Source organism: Panthera leo, chromosome C1, assembly GCF_018350215.1.
Source record: "Panthera leo isolate Ple1 chromosome C1, P.leo_Ple1_pat1.1, whole genome shotgun sequence".
Taxonomy (NCBI): Eukaryota; Metazoa; Chordata; class Mammalia; order Carnivora; family Felidae; genus Panthera; species Panthera leo.
In genome coordinates, this window is record NC_056686.1 from 76,770,562 (window position 1) to 76,785,946 (window position 15,385).

The following is a 15,385-nucleotide window of genomic DNA, read 5'->3' on the forward strand; positions in this document are numbered from 1 at the left end:
CTAGGTCTCTATGTCTGCTGATTTATTTTCCTTGATCGCTCTATTTGCTTACTCTAAGCCTGGCAAACAAATAAATTGTGAGTCACTTGCTGCTGCTCTGCTTGGAAACATGAACAAGGCAAGGAGGTGGTAGGGTCTAGCATACTGAATGGCCAGGTCTCAGCCTTGTCAAATTTCACGTCTTCTATGTATTAAACATGTCTGCAGGCTCTTGTCCTGCTTTCTGGTGTACCCAGACTCAGTGGGTCTACGATAACTGATGGGTATGTGCCAAGCCATCTTCTAGGTACGGTTTGGAGACCCATGCTGTACCTCTCTCTAGTGTGTGGGTTTTTTAACATATGTAGTGATCAGGAATGTTCCATTTGTTCCAGACAATATGTATTTCAGAGATGAGTTACAATGATAGGAAATTCATGGCCTAAGAAAATAAATATCACATGATTTAATGTTTTTAAATATGAGGACTGCTGCTTAGGTCTATACCATCTTGGAATGATTACCCCAAGATACTCATTAAGCCTGGGTGTCAATTTACGGGGCAGCAACTGTATTTCACCAACAATTGAACTGGAGTCCTGGAAGGCCATTAAAATGAAATGAATAACCTAATCTCCTCTGCAAAATCAGCATAAGATTCTAATTTATACTTATCGAAAAAAATCACTTCTATCCAAATTAACCAATCAGTAATATAATTTTAAGGCAATTATATCAGACAATGTTTCTAAGAGATTGAATTACATCAAATTAATTCCACATTGGCTTAGATCTCCAAGCCAGGTATTTTCCAGAAGCCATGTGTTATGAATATTTGTGCCACATCTGGGTTTCTCTGGGCCAAGAGGGGTCCTCATAATCATAACATGAATTAAACATGTTTATATGACCCACAGTATAATGAACAATGGTAAACTATTTTGGAGCAATTGATTAGGAAAGGTTAAAGAGGCTAATGCCATAGTCAGGAAAGAGATATTCAACCACCAGCAGTAAGACATTAAAAAAAAATTTCTAGGACAAGTGAGTCCTATATATGAGTATATATATTTAGTATATATAACAGTCAACAGCGTGTCCAGAATATTTTTAAAAAACACATGCTTTCCTAGCTCAATAGCTGAGTACCTTCAACAGCATCACATCACATGCACACATACAAATCCAAATAAAAAATGATTGTTTTCTCACTAGGCACAATTCAATATATTTGAAAATAATAATTTGGCAGCTTGATAGAAACAGGGAGAAGCTAACTCTGCCTAAAAGAGGGGGCACCGAAGTGCTGCACGCCACCTTTCTCTTTTTGAGACAGAAGTTGCTGCTTTAACCATTTCATGCCAGATGTGACCATGGGCGTTCCGGGCTCTCTTTGGGTATTGGTGTCCTGAAGTCCAGCACAACGTAATCCCATCCCAGAAAGGAAATAAATTCACTATTTCAGTGCTTAATACGAGCTTGCTTATTTGCTGTATGGTATCTAATTTAATCTCCCTCCAGCAGCTTTATTGGTAGAGAGGTATGAGAATCCCAGTTTTGCCAGTGAGGAAACTGAGATCCAGGGAACAGAAAGGATTTACCTAGTTTCATGGCTAATTTCAGCAGAGAGCTTAGGCTCCTCAAAGCATCCCAGAACATTTTATACCCATCAAGCCGCCTCTCCTGGCACAAAACCCATGCTGTAAGAAACTTCTATAGCATGTGATTCCATTGACAGAAGACCAAGCCCAAATGAGCAGGAAATCGTTGCTGCTTGGAGAGGCCACAGCATGAGATGTCAATCCAAACCACCCACCCACCCACCCATCCACCCAACCAACCAACCAACAAACAACAAAACAAAACAAAACAAAACAAAAACACAAAAAACTTCTCTTTACTTTCAAGGAAGATTTGGATCCAAATTCAGCAGATGTTCACCAAGTACCTTCTATGACCAGATCCTGTGCTATGTACTTTCATATATCTCTTCACTGTCATAACAAAGTATTTGACTGATATGCACAAAGGTAGCAGAAGCTTCATATTTAAAAAGAACCAAGTACACCCTGTGGATGAGGAGGGGCACTTTTAGAATTTTCTCTGTGTCTCCCATTCTTGGAAACAGATGGGATTACGGTCTTAAAAGTAAGCTCATTTGAATGCCCAGACATCAGCTAGTGCACATTTACTTTGTTCTATCAAGCTTCATGGTTTTTTTTTTAATCTTTAGCGTGACTAAGAATTAGCATTGTATACCCATTTTAGAGATTTTGCAAGGATGATTTTGAGATGTGTGATATTTTAGTTTTAGGCTGATGTTAGGACCTAGCCAGTCGATGCTCCAGATATGACCTTTTGGTCAGCTATGACTGGGGAGGCTGCCAATAATTCTCCTGGCATCCATGTTGGTATCATCCCCTTCTTTGGGAGCACAACTCTTCCTTCCTGCACTCTCACCTGATGGTCTAAACGGAAGTGGCCATCTTCTTGTAGGTTGCCTCCCTGGCCCCAGTGATCAGTTCCAGATATCGGACTATGATCCATATGATCCAAGCTGGAACATCGCAACTGTTTTCCCAGGACTTTTCAAAGAGGAGTTACAGAGATTCACACATACTTTCTCCTTTCTGGTTGTGGTGCTCCGAGCGTGTGAGCCTGGAGCCGCCAGTGCCTCCCATGAAGAGATAGAGAGACAATCCTGGTGGTGCTGGGGTCTCTGAATCCAGTCTTTCCTCAGGCCAGCTTCATCCTGCCCGTCCCAGGCTCTGTGAGTCCATAGATTTACCAATTTTCTTAGGCACAAATTAGGGGGTTGTGTTGTGCAACTAAAGACATCAGTGAAATATTTTTTGAGCGTACACTTACCTAAAAGGCAGTATGCTGTAATAAAAGGCATGCCGGTTTTAAAATAACATTAGAAAGAATTTTGAGTATTAGGAAGTATCAATCATCTATTGTTAACACGTGGTGTTGGGGGAGAGTGTGAGAGAGTGTGAGAGAGAGCTAAACAGTTCATTTAGCTCAATTCAGGAATTGGTCAGTCTGCCGCTCTGACCCAGATGCATCAGAATTCTCTTCACAACCTGGGCGCCTGGATGGCTCAATCCACTGAGTGTCAGACTTCGGCGCAGGTCTTGATCTCCCAGTTTGTGAGATCGGGCTGTCTGCTGTCAGCACAGGGCCCTCTTCAGATCCTCTGTCCCCCTCTGTCTCTGCTTCTCTCATGCTCTCTCTCTCTCAAAAATAAATAAACATTAAACAAACAAACAAACAAACAAAACCTAACGAACTGTTTCACCTTGACCATTTCCCCATTGAGTTGTGAGGGCCCATCTTCTGTTAACCTTTGCCCACAGAAATGGCAGAGCGCTTGTCCTTCCAGGTACTGAGCTAACCACGAGCACAAGCATGCGAATGCCAGTCCCGAACACTAGCAGCCGTACAGACACAACTGCTCATAGGCAATCCTACACTATTGAGCCACAGGGGCAGGGATAAAGTGTGGGGGACATTTAGAGCCCCACAGAACTTGGTTTTAATTTCACTCTGTTGCTTACCCACTGAACTCTCTGAGCGCCAGGTTTTTCATCTATAAAGTGAGAATAATAATACTTAAACCTTCAGGGCTTTCATGGGGATTAAATAAAGGAACTACGGAAAGCACATAGCATTTAATATGCGGTACTTGTAGTGAGGATGATGATGGGAGGTAGTGATAATAACAGTAACATTTTAACTAGAAAGTAGTCCCATTCTTTTTTTCCAATAGACAAATACTGCATGGGAAAGTGGTCTTTTTTTTTTTTTTTCAAGGCCACATGATGAGTAGCTAACAAAGACAGGATTCAAATAACCGACTCATTTTAGAGATTTTATTATGAGCCAAAAAGGGTTCAAATGCTAGAAGTGCCTAGTTAGTTTCATGAATGAAGTGTGGATCACTGTTATTTTGCTTTTTACAAAATATTTCAGTTTACAGAATAAGATTTAATGGAAGTATGCTTTTGCAGTGTCTTAGACCCCAATTTGGGGTGGTACTTACTCTTAGATTATACTGGAAACATACTTTTAAATTCTTCGTTCTTGATTCTGATATTTTTTCAAAATTGTAAAGTTTTCTTCTCATTTTTCAAAGGTGAGGCACTGTTTCCTATCTTAATGAAAAGAAAATGAAGCTATTGCATTTACCCAAAGAGATGTCTTGAGGAAACGCAGATCCCTGAGAGGATATTGTTAACTGCCTGCTTCTTATAATTGAGGTCTCTTCTCAAACTCTGCTGGTTAATTCCGGCTCGCACCAATAACCCTTTCCTCTTTTTGATCAAGTGTTTAATTTCCTTGAAAGATTTTCTCAGATTTCAACTATTATTGAGGGGATTTTCATTTCACCCCAACCCTTTAATGGCTAAATCTTGCATATCCATTATTTCAAAAAAGGGTATTTCTGTTCATCTGGGTAAATAGTTCACGGATTTGATCTTCTTTTCTTGCCTATCACTGCTGAAATGAGGAATTATTTGGGAACTTCTTTTGCTAAACGACTGTCTTGTAAAAAATCTAGTAAAATAAAGCATTTACAAAAACCAATCTTAGACAACTCTCAATTATCTACAGCAATATAGACTAAAGCGTAGATTACTAAAAACAGATAAACTCCTGAACATGATTTTGGCCATTCTGTTACTTTCTTCCAAGTAAAATATATGCTTAACCTTCAGTTCCGTTTTTCTTACAACCCTTAAAAACTTTCTAATTTTAGGAAAACATAAAATATTCATAAGGAAGTAACAGGAAAATGAAGAAAGAGGTGGCCAGGATAACACAGAAGTCTAGGGGTAAGAAATATTGCCATTAATTTTTAAATATATAAGAAAGAAAATGATTCTTTTTAAACACATGAAAATAATAGTAACAAATCAATCCAGTGTAGCCTTTGCTACATTCTTCCACAGACTTCAATTTATCTCAACGCTAATTATAAACCTTAGCTGGCTTTCAAATCTGGGTTAGGTTCTGTATACTAAGGAATTGGCTTTATCTGAGGAGAAGGTCTGTCCTTTGCTCTCAGCTTCTGAGATGCACTCTGTCATATCTGGTAGGAGTGTCTTTGTTTAGGGCAGGGACTGTCCACACAAGAAAGACCAACAATGTACTTGGGGTCAGGGCTTTGGGTCATGCAGTGTCATTGGACCTGGAGCCTGAGTTCACTCGTGTAGCAATCAAGTGACCACGCCTACGTAATGAAGCCCCAGAGAAAACTCTGGACACTGAAGCTCAGGCTTCTGTGCCCCTGTGAGCATTGTCATTCACTGATGTTGGGAGCATAACACATCCTAACTCTATGAGAAGGGTACAATGGAAGCTTTAAATTTGAAGCCCTCTCAGTCTCTGCCATACGTGTTTCTTCTTTCACTTGATTTTTATGTGTATTCTTTCCCTGTAATTCAACTATGACGGCTTTCTGTGAGTTCTGAGACGTTACAGGGAATTATGGAAGCTGAAGATGATTTGGGGACTCCCTGAACATGGAGTTCATGAGGGCAGTCTTGGGGACTATGCCTTCAAATTTGGAAGCTTGTCTAACTGTGTGGTGTACGTCTTCAATCCTCCCACAGCACACCGTCACTACTCCTATTATAGCATCCAACACATTGTTCTTCTTGTCTGTCTGTTTTTTAAATATTTAATTATGTTATGGCAATAAAAATGCCCAGTAGAAAGGTGTGTCTGTTTTCCTATCAGTCGTCGTATAGTGATAATGGGGAAACTGAGGTTCAGAGTGAATAAGCAGCTTGCCCAGAGTCACTTAGTTAGTAAGTGGTAAAGCCAGGATTCATTGGAGCCTAGTCACTCTGGCTCCAGAGTTCAAGTTATTAATCACCACAGCATTCTGCCTCAGCGTTTGCTGCAAATAACGGAAACACAACACAGAACTTAAGTTTAAATCCTAACCCCCACAAACAAACAAAGAATTCGTTGTTAGTTCTCCTCCTCCTCCTCCTCCTCTTGTTTCACTCTCTCCTTCTCCCCACTCTGCTTCTGCTTTTGTCTATGCAAGACAGATGAAAACAATAGATGTACAGCATGGGGAAGTACGGAAGGGAGTAACGAATGGAGAGACTTCAAAGGGAAAAGCCACTGGACCTCTGGCTAACTGGACTTGGAAGACAAAGAAGGAAAAGTCAACAAAGTCTTCACAGTTTTTAACCTGGTTAACTTGGAGGATGTTCTGGTCCATGATAGAGAGAGACAATTTCAAGGGAAAATAATAAAATAGCTTTTTTTTTTTTTTTTTTACTTTATTCAGGTATAATTTACATACAATAAAATTTACACATGTTGAGCACATAAGTTGACTTTTGACAAATGTACATCAAGAGATAAAACATTTACAGGTCACCCAAAAGTTCCCAGACGTCCCTTCTTTCCCTTGTCATGCCTCACAGCCACTAATTTGATTTCTATTTCTAAAGATTGATTTTACCTGTTCCAGAACTTCATTTAAACAGAATTATACTCCTCCTTATATTGTCTGTATCTAGTATCTTTTGCTTAGTATAATGGCTATGCATCTCATCCGTGGTGTTGCATATATCAGTAATTTGCGGAGGTGAGGGATGGTGTAAATGGTATCTCATTGTATGAACAAACCATAATTTGTTTATTCCTTTATCGGTTTATGAACATGTAGTTAGGTTTCCAATTTAGAGTAATTGTAAATGAAGCTGCCATAAACATCCAGTATATGTTGTCGGGGGGCAAGAATTTCTTGTTTCCTTCAAGGTCCTTCTAGCTGGACTAGGAATCAAATTGACATGAGACAGATTAACAGGAGAAAATCAAATTTAATAGCGTACCTATGGGGAATGTGCATAGACATGGAAATTCCAAAGGTAGGCAAAGTGAGGTAGGTATATATATATATATATATATATATATATATATACCTCCTGAAAGTGAGTGTATATATATATATATATATATATATATATATATATACACATATATCCTGAACTAAGGAGAAAGGGGGTAGGGGTCGAGAGAAAGGGGTAGGGGTCGAGGCGACTTCAAAGGGAAGGAATGCAATTCACAGGAAGATGAAAAAGAGGAAGTGTTTGGTAAACAAAGGTTTATGGGGCCACTCAGAAATAATGGGATCTGGAGCATTTGATCAAACAGGCCTTGCTGTTCCTCCCTATCTACAATTACCTACTTCACAGTATAATGTTGTTTTCTATGGTGATAGCTCTCTTCGTGGAGCAGGTCCTCTATCTAAATTCTTTTTAGGCAACCGTAGGGGAGGTAAAGGGCTTTTCCCAAATCTGTTGGGTTTTGATGGCTTTTTAACTCAAAATAATCTTCATGCCAAAGTGAGCAGGGGAGGCCTGCTCTTGTCCCCTTTTATTGACAGATGTTTTCATTTCTTGTGGGTAAATACCTAGGAAGCAGAATTACTGGCTCATAGGGTTGATGTGTGTTGAACTCCTAAATGGTTTTTGGAAGTGGTCGCCCCATTTTATGCTCCGACCAGCAATGCAGGAGTGCTGCTTCCCAACTTTGTCAATCCACACGGTAGCCAGTCTTTTTGGTTTTGTGAATCTGTGAGTGTGAAATAGCATGTAACTGTGTGTATTAAATACCTATTGGTATTACCATCATAAGAATTCACCCCTTATAAGTACACACACTGTTCAATGACTTTTTTAAAAAAATTTTCCCTAATGTTTATTTTTGAGAGAGAGAGACAGAGTGAGTGAGGAAAGGGCAGAGAGAGAGAGAGAGAGAGAGAGAGAGAGAGACAGAATCCAAAGCAGGCTCCAGGCTCTGAGCTGTCAGCACAGAGCCAGCTCAGAGCCTGACACAGGCTCGAACTCATAGACTGCAAGATCATGACCTGAGCCAAAGTCAGATGCTTACCCGACTGAGCCACCCAGGTGCCCCCTACACAGTTCAATGATTTTTAGTAAATTTAGAGACTTGTGTAAATATGACCACAAGCCAGTTTTAGAATATTTCTATTTTCCCCAAAAAAGTTTCCTCACATTCACTTGCAATTGGTCTCTGCTCCCATTCCCAGCCCAAGGGAATCCACCCATCTACTTTCTGTCTCTGTAAATTCACCTGTTCTGGCTATTTTAGGTAAATGGGATCCTACAATGGGTAGTCTTTTGCATCTGGCTTCTTTTGCTTATAATATTTTTGAGATTCATCCATGTTGTAGTTTGTATGTCAAGAACCATGGAAGGTCTGAAATTTTACCCTGATTGCAAACTAGCAACTTAGCCTGCCACAATTTCATGACTGAAGACAGGAGGCTCCCGGGTCAGGGAGAAAGGACTTCATTACTCATGGCCCAGCAGGCAGCATGAGCTCACTTTTGTGCTGATCCCTCTGCCCCTCAAGTCCCACAGGTATGCTGCAAGTGGGGCCACATGAATGCACATCCAGTGGGCTTATGTCAAAGCTGAGGAATTCTAAGCTTAGGAAATCCCAATTTTTTTGTAATGGGCTGCAAGCAAACCCATTTGACGTTTGCCCCGGAGAGAGACATTATCTTTATTATACTGGACATTAAACAAATCTTCCCTCTGCTCCACAGGGAGGCACTATCTCAATCTTCCCCATCTGTTTGCTAAACAACCATCGTTGGGAAAAAATGGTCTGGAATGAAGACAATCAGTGCCCTAGACCATGGAGAATTTTCTCCAAACAATATTTCAGTAGTTTCTTTCTTTCTTTCTTTCTTTCTTTCTTTCTTTCTTTCTTTCTTTCTTTCTTTCTTTTTTTGCAAAATAATATTCCATAGAAAAAAAATCTTATATGTAGAAAGAAAGAAAGTTTTTTTTTTGGTAGAGTATGCCACATTTTGTTGATGTCTTCCTCGGTTGTTAGATATTTGGATTATTTCCAGTTTGGGGCTATGATTCACAAGCATGCCTTTGTCTGAATGAGAAATTTCATTTCTCTAGATTCTTAGGAGTGGGATTGCTGGATCATATGGTAACTTAATGTTAAATTTTTAAAGAAACTGCCAAAACGTGGGGTGCCTGGGTGGCTCAGTTGGTTGAGCGTCCGACTTCAGCTCAGGTCATGCTCTCACACTGTGGGTTCAAGCCCCGTGTCGGACTCAGTGCTTACAGCTTGGAGCCTGAGGCCTGCTTCAGATTCTGTGTCTCCCCCATTCTCTGCCCCTCCCCTGTTAATGCTCTGTCTCAAAAATAAATAAAAACATTTTAAAAACATTAAGAAAAAAGAAACTGCCAAACTGTTTTCCAAATTGGCTGTATCATTGTACATTCCCATTAGCAAAGTATGACGGTTCCGGTATCTAAACATCTTTTCCAACACTGAGCATTAGCTATCTTTTTGAGAGTAGCCATTCTACAGGATATGAAGTGTTCTAATTTGTAGTTCTAATTTGCATTTCCCTAATGACTAATGCTGTTGAGCATCTTTTCACATGCTTATTAGCCATTTGTGTAGTTTTCTTAGTGAAAGGTCTACTTAAACCTTTTTCTCATTTCATAATTAGATCATTTGTCTTATTATTGAGTTATAAGTGTTCTTCCTCCCTTCTGGATACAAGTTCTCTTCCACATATGTGATCTGCAAATATTTTTTCCCAGTCTGTGTCTTGTTCTTTCATTTTCTTAATGGTGTCTTTTGTTGTTGTTATTGGTTTTTTTAAGTTTTATTGAGATATAATTTACATACCATAAAGCCCACCTGTTCAAAATGTACATACAACTCTATGGCTTTTAGTATACTTACAGAGTTGTGCAGTATCACCATATTCTTATTTTAGAATATTTTCACCATCTTCAAAAGAAACTTTGAACCCATTAGCAGTCATTCTCCATTCTCCCCTCCCATGTAGCCTCTGACAATAATGAATCTTTCTGTGTCTGAAAACTTGCCTATTCTGGACATTTCATATAAAAGGGATTATACAATATGTAGTCTTTTGTGACTGGCTGCATTTACTTAGCATGATGTTTTTGTTCATCCATACTGTCACATATATTAATACTTCCTTTTTTTTCCTTTAAATCAATGATAATGTGGCATTGCATGGATATACCACATTTTGTTTAGCCACTAACCTAGTTGATGGACATTTGGGTTGTTTCTACTTTTTGGCTGTTATGAATAATGCTCATTCATGTGCAAGTTTTAGCGTAGACATATGTTTTCAGTTATTGTGGGTAGATATCTAAGACTGGACTTGCTGGGTCAGATGACACCTCTGTGTTTGACATTTTGATGACCTGCCCAACTGTTTTCCAAAGTGGCTGCGTCTTTTCACATTCCCCCCAGCAGTGTATGATATGACAGTTCTAATTTTCCCACTTCCTCACCAATACTTGCTATTATCTTTTTTTTTAATTTTTTTTAATGTTTATCTATTTTTGAGAGAGAGAGACAGAGTGTGAGTGGGGGAGGAGCAGAGAGAGAGGGAGACACAGAATCCAAAGCAGGCTCCAGGCTCTGAGCTGTCAGCACAGAGCCTGATGTGGGGCTTGAACTCAGAAACGGTGAGATCATGACCTGAGCTGAAGTCGGACGCTTACCGACTGAGCCACCCAGGCACCCCAATCTTTTTTTTTTTTTATCATAGTCATTCCAGCAGATGTAAATTGGTATCTTATTGCAGGTGTTAATCCGCATTTTCCTAGTGACTACGGATGCTGAGCAGCTCTTCATGTGTGTATTTACCATTTGTGTATGTCTGAAGAAATATCCACTCAAAAGCCTTGCTCATTTTCTAATTTCATTATTTTTTTATTGTTGGGTTATAAGAGCTCTCTCATATTCTAGCTATGAGTGCCTTATCAGATTAATGGTGTTTTTTGAAGTGGCAAAGATTTTCATTTTCGTGAGTTTGCTTTGGGCATTGTATCTAAGAAAACTTTGCCTCATCCAAAGTCACAAAGGTTGCCTTCCATGTTTTCTTGTAGAAGTTTTATATTTAACTATTACACTTAGGTCCATGATCTGACACTGAGGTCTTTAAGATCATCTTTGTGTATTTCGTGAGGTAAGTGCACTTTTTTGTATATGCATATCGGATTGTAGGGATTCCTGCATATGGACATCCAGTCCCAGCATTTATTTATTGGAAAGGTTACAGTTGGCCCATTGAATTGTGTTTGTACCTCTGTTGAAAATCAACTCACCACAACTGTGAGATTTATTTCTGGACTCTCAATTCTGTTCTATTGACCTACATGCCTGTCCTTGTACCAATGCTACACTGTCTTCACTACTGTGATTCCTGTGTCTCTATAGTAAACTCTGTGAGTGAGTAGTAGAAGTCCTCTTTGTTCTTTTTAACAATTGTTTTGGGCTATTCCAGTTCCTTTGTATTTCCATGTAAACTTTAAGATCATGTTGTCAACATATACGAAAAGGCTGGGATTTTGATAGGGATGTGTTGAATTTATGAATCAATTTGGGGAGAAATGTCACCCTAAAAATATTGATTGATTCTTCTAATTCATGGACCTGGGATGCCTTTTCCTCTATTTAGATCTTCTCTAATGTGTCCCATCCACGTATTGTCCTTTTTAGTGTATGTCTTCCACCGTTAAATTAAATTTATTGCTACATATATTTTTTGATGTTTTGCGAATGCAATTGTTTTCTTAATCTTATTTTTGGATTGTTGGGTGTGCATATACAGGAGTATAACCGGTTTTTGTGTCTAGCTCTTGTGTCTTGGGACCTAACTCAACCTGTTCGTTTGTTCTAGTATTTTGTCCTAGATTCTTTGGGATTCTCTACGTACAATGCTTTTTTAAATATTTTTTTTAAGTTTATTTATTTGTTTTGAAAGAGGGAGAACATGAGCAGGGGAGGGGCAGAGAGAGAGAATCCCAAGCAGGCTGCCAGCTCAGAGCGCGATGCTGGGCTCGAACTCACAAACTGTGAGAACATGACCTGAGCTGAAACAGAGTCGGATGCTTAACCTACTGAGCTCCCCAGGAACCCCCTGTACATACAATGTTGTGTCATGCATGAATGAAGACAGTTTTACCTATTTCTTTCCAATCTAAGTGCATACATTTATTTGCCTCACAGAAAGGGTAGGAGGAAACATCCTTGCCTTGTTCCTGATCTTAGAGAGAAAGTATTTCATCTTTCACTATAAATATAATGTTAGTTGTATGCAATTGCTCCTCAAGAGTTTTCAGAAACACAGAAAACAAGAGTGTACATCCTGATGATAGTCCTTGCTAATCTAATTGGCTTGGCTGAAAGAATAGAAAGAGAATGGGACAGAGACAGGGATAGAGATGGATATAGAGATAGAATGGTAAAGGCATGAACGATTCATGTGAATGACATCAGCCAAGTTGATTCTGTCAATGGGTTGTAACCAAGAAGGCAAGGAGGGCCTGGACAGGAAATGATAAAAATCAAGACAATGCCCAGTGGCATTCTGTCATCACAAAAATCCTTATCTCAAGATAAGAGTAAGTGCTATCTTAAACTGAGAGCTGGGAAAAAGAGGCTCCCTGAACTGGCATTATCTGTGTGGAAAATGCTGTTGGAAGGATTGGGACAGGATGTAGACATGCATTAAGGGAGGGCAAATCCCTTCAGTATGAAAACAGAGCTTGAAATATTACATTAGCCAAGTGTACTGGCTGCCCTGCGCATTAAATATTCATACTAAAATCCCCGTCAATCAACAGGAACAACCTTGTCCCACTCAGATCTACTAAAGAGAAGCTGTGCAGGTTATTCAACAAATTACAAGGGAAAAGGGACTTGGCTTTTGTTGTCCACAATGTTGCCAAAGATGCATTTGGTACTGAAGATCAGACTGTCCCCTTTCTTGCCTATCTTTTGACAGACGTGATTGCATTACGCTGGAAGTGCAACTTAACCTGTAAGGGCCTCAGTCTTCTCACCTGATGGATGGAGATCATAAGAGTGCTTATGTCCTCAGAGGGCTATAGTAAGAACCAAAGGAAATAATGTGGGTAAAGTACCGATATGAAACACTCAAGAAATGGGAGCTATTGTTATCTTGAATTCAGGCAGAAATACATTCATTAGCCAACTCATAACCACATCAGCAGGAACCTTAGGCCCCACTGCACCTCACAACCCTATATACACTGGGATGTAGCAAAGAGTTAAATATCCCCCAAAGGGCTTTGGCCTGGCGCCGAGGCTGACACGGGAAACCACGCTTCCCACAGAGAGGTGGTGGCCTGACCTATGGGGCCGGGGTGCGGTGATCTATTGGCCAAGTCTGCTTTACAAAACCCTGCCCGCAGGGGTCTGTGTGACCTGAGCCTTTCCTTACTTGGCCTCTGCGTGACGGGCCTGCAGGGAATATTAGCCGTTCAGGAAGCTGTGCTGTGTGAAGGAAGGCACACTGACCCAATTTCCCGTCCCGCCTTTCCCTCTTGTAAGCTGAGAGACTGTGCACCCGTCAGGTCATTTCTGTCAACGTTAGTCTCCTATCTCCCAAAATAAGGGCAGATCGGAGATTTATATGTGGGCATGGGGTTTAGCACTTTAACATACAGTCTCCCTTTTGATTCCTGCAAGACTGTGGGTTGCTCAAAGCAGGAGTTCTCTCTCCCAATTCACCGTGAGCACACTGAGCCTGAAAAGGTTAAAGGGCTTGTTCAAAGTCACAGAGCTCACCTCTGATTCCTCCAGGGCACTACGTGGAGGAAAGAAGATTAAGGATGTGAAAGCGCTTGGCACACTTTGTGACTTGAAAGCACCACGCCACATCCTCGCATCCTCATCAGCCGGACCAGAACACGCAGGTGGGGGGCTATTTATAGAGAACTACGGTTTGGCTTTGGCCTGCTGCACCACTGTATTTCAGAGGAATATCGATGCCACCAATGCTTAGTATACCAAGATTTCTTAAACGTATTGTGTGGAAAAAGTGTGCTCTCACCGTCTCACCATCATCTTCCTTACCATTAACAACACCATTGCTGAAGTCATGCTGGCACACCATGCACCAGGGCCCCGCCCGTAGGGCTTCATGTTCCACATCACATTTATTCCCCCAATGTCAACTGAGGACTTAAAAAATACCTCTGAGAAAGGTACTATTATTATATACCCATTACATAGAAGAAACTGAGGAACAGAGTTTGAATACTTGACTATCGTTTATGTATAACAAAATAGAAACGGCGTTATATTTGGGTACTTGAAAAAGTTACATTTTGCAGGCATGTAAACATTTATTAATTTTGATGCTGTACAGTTTATAGCCAGTTTTTTTTTTCTAAGTCTGAAACCTTTTTTATAGGTCCTTAGGAATTGTGCCTATAATGCCTTGTTCACGTCCCTGCGGGAAGAAACCTCTGTGAGCTGAGACATGAGCTTTACATAACAATGAGAGAAGGAACTGCGATCTAGCAGATGGTTGTGCTGGCTCACTGTCATGCAAAACATGACACCACTAATGGAGGAGCTCCCAAATTGAATCCTTGGCGGAAGCTTAAAAAAAATACAGATTCTTAGGCCAAGTTTCTCTGTGTGCTCAAGGCCCCATCCCCAGCCCTACCTCCCTCCTACTGGTCTGTTAGGTCTAATCCACCACCCCCTATTTTTATTCTGTCAAATGGCAAAACAAAAACAATTTAGTAATGAATATGACGTCCTTCATTTAAGGGAAAACAATCCATGGGTTGGGGGAGTACAGCACTCACACGAGCAGTGGAGCCCTCTTGCAGAGGGATATTTGGGCAAGAGCCAGTGGAAGAGGCAACAAGAAACAGCATGATTGGCTAGAAGATGAGAATTTCCTTATAAGGCTAGCAGGTCCTGTTTTGTAGGGTAAGGTGAGCTAGCCAAATCAGAGTTGGTGCTCTGATTGGTGTATGTTAGGTTTCCTTGGCAGTGAGGTGTTTCCTGTAAATGCAGGCTGACTTAGGTTTTAGATCTGTGACCTGGGACAGGGCACTGTGGGGTGGCCTCCATTTTGTGGGTTTCAATACACGAATTGGCTTTGTCACTACAGAGTGCTATGTAGACATAGCTTCAAATCACCATTCTGTCAGGATTACTGCCCTCGAGTCCCTGCACCAGAATTCCTGGAGAGGCCTTTAGAGTCTCTCCCCTCCCCTGACTTCACTCTGCTTGTAAAGTCAACGTGTCCTCCCCCTTGGCTCACCCCTCGGCCTCGATTTCTCCCTGATTCAACTTCCCTGTCTCCTCTGGGCCCACACCCTCCCCATTGCCTCATCTGCTGCTCTCTCTTGATGGGCTGGTTCTCTACCCTTTGCCTGCAGACTTGCTGGGGACCCACCTTCTCTTGTTTCCAGCTGGACCTGGACCAGAATTGTGAGGCAGTTTCTCTGGTGGTGAAATACTTCATATCAGGTGCAAATTATGGTCACCCCTGAATAGCTGCCCT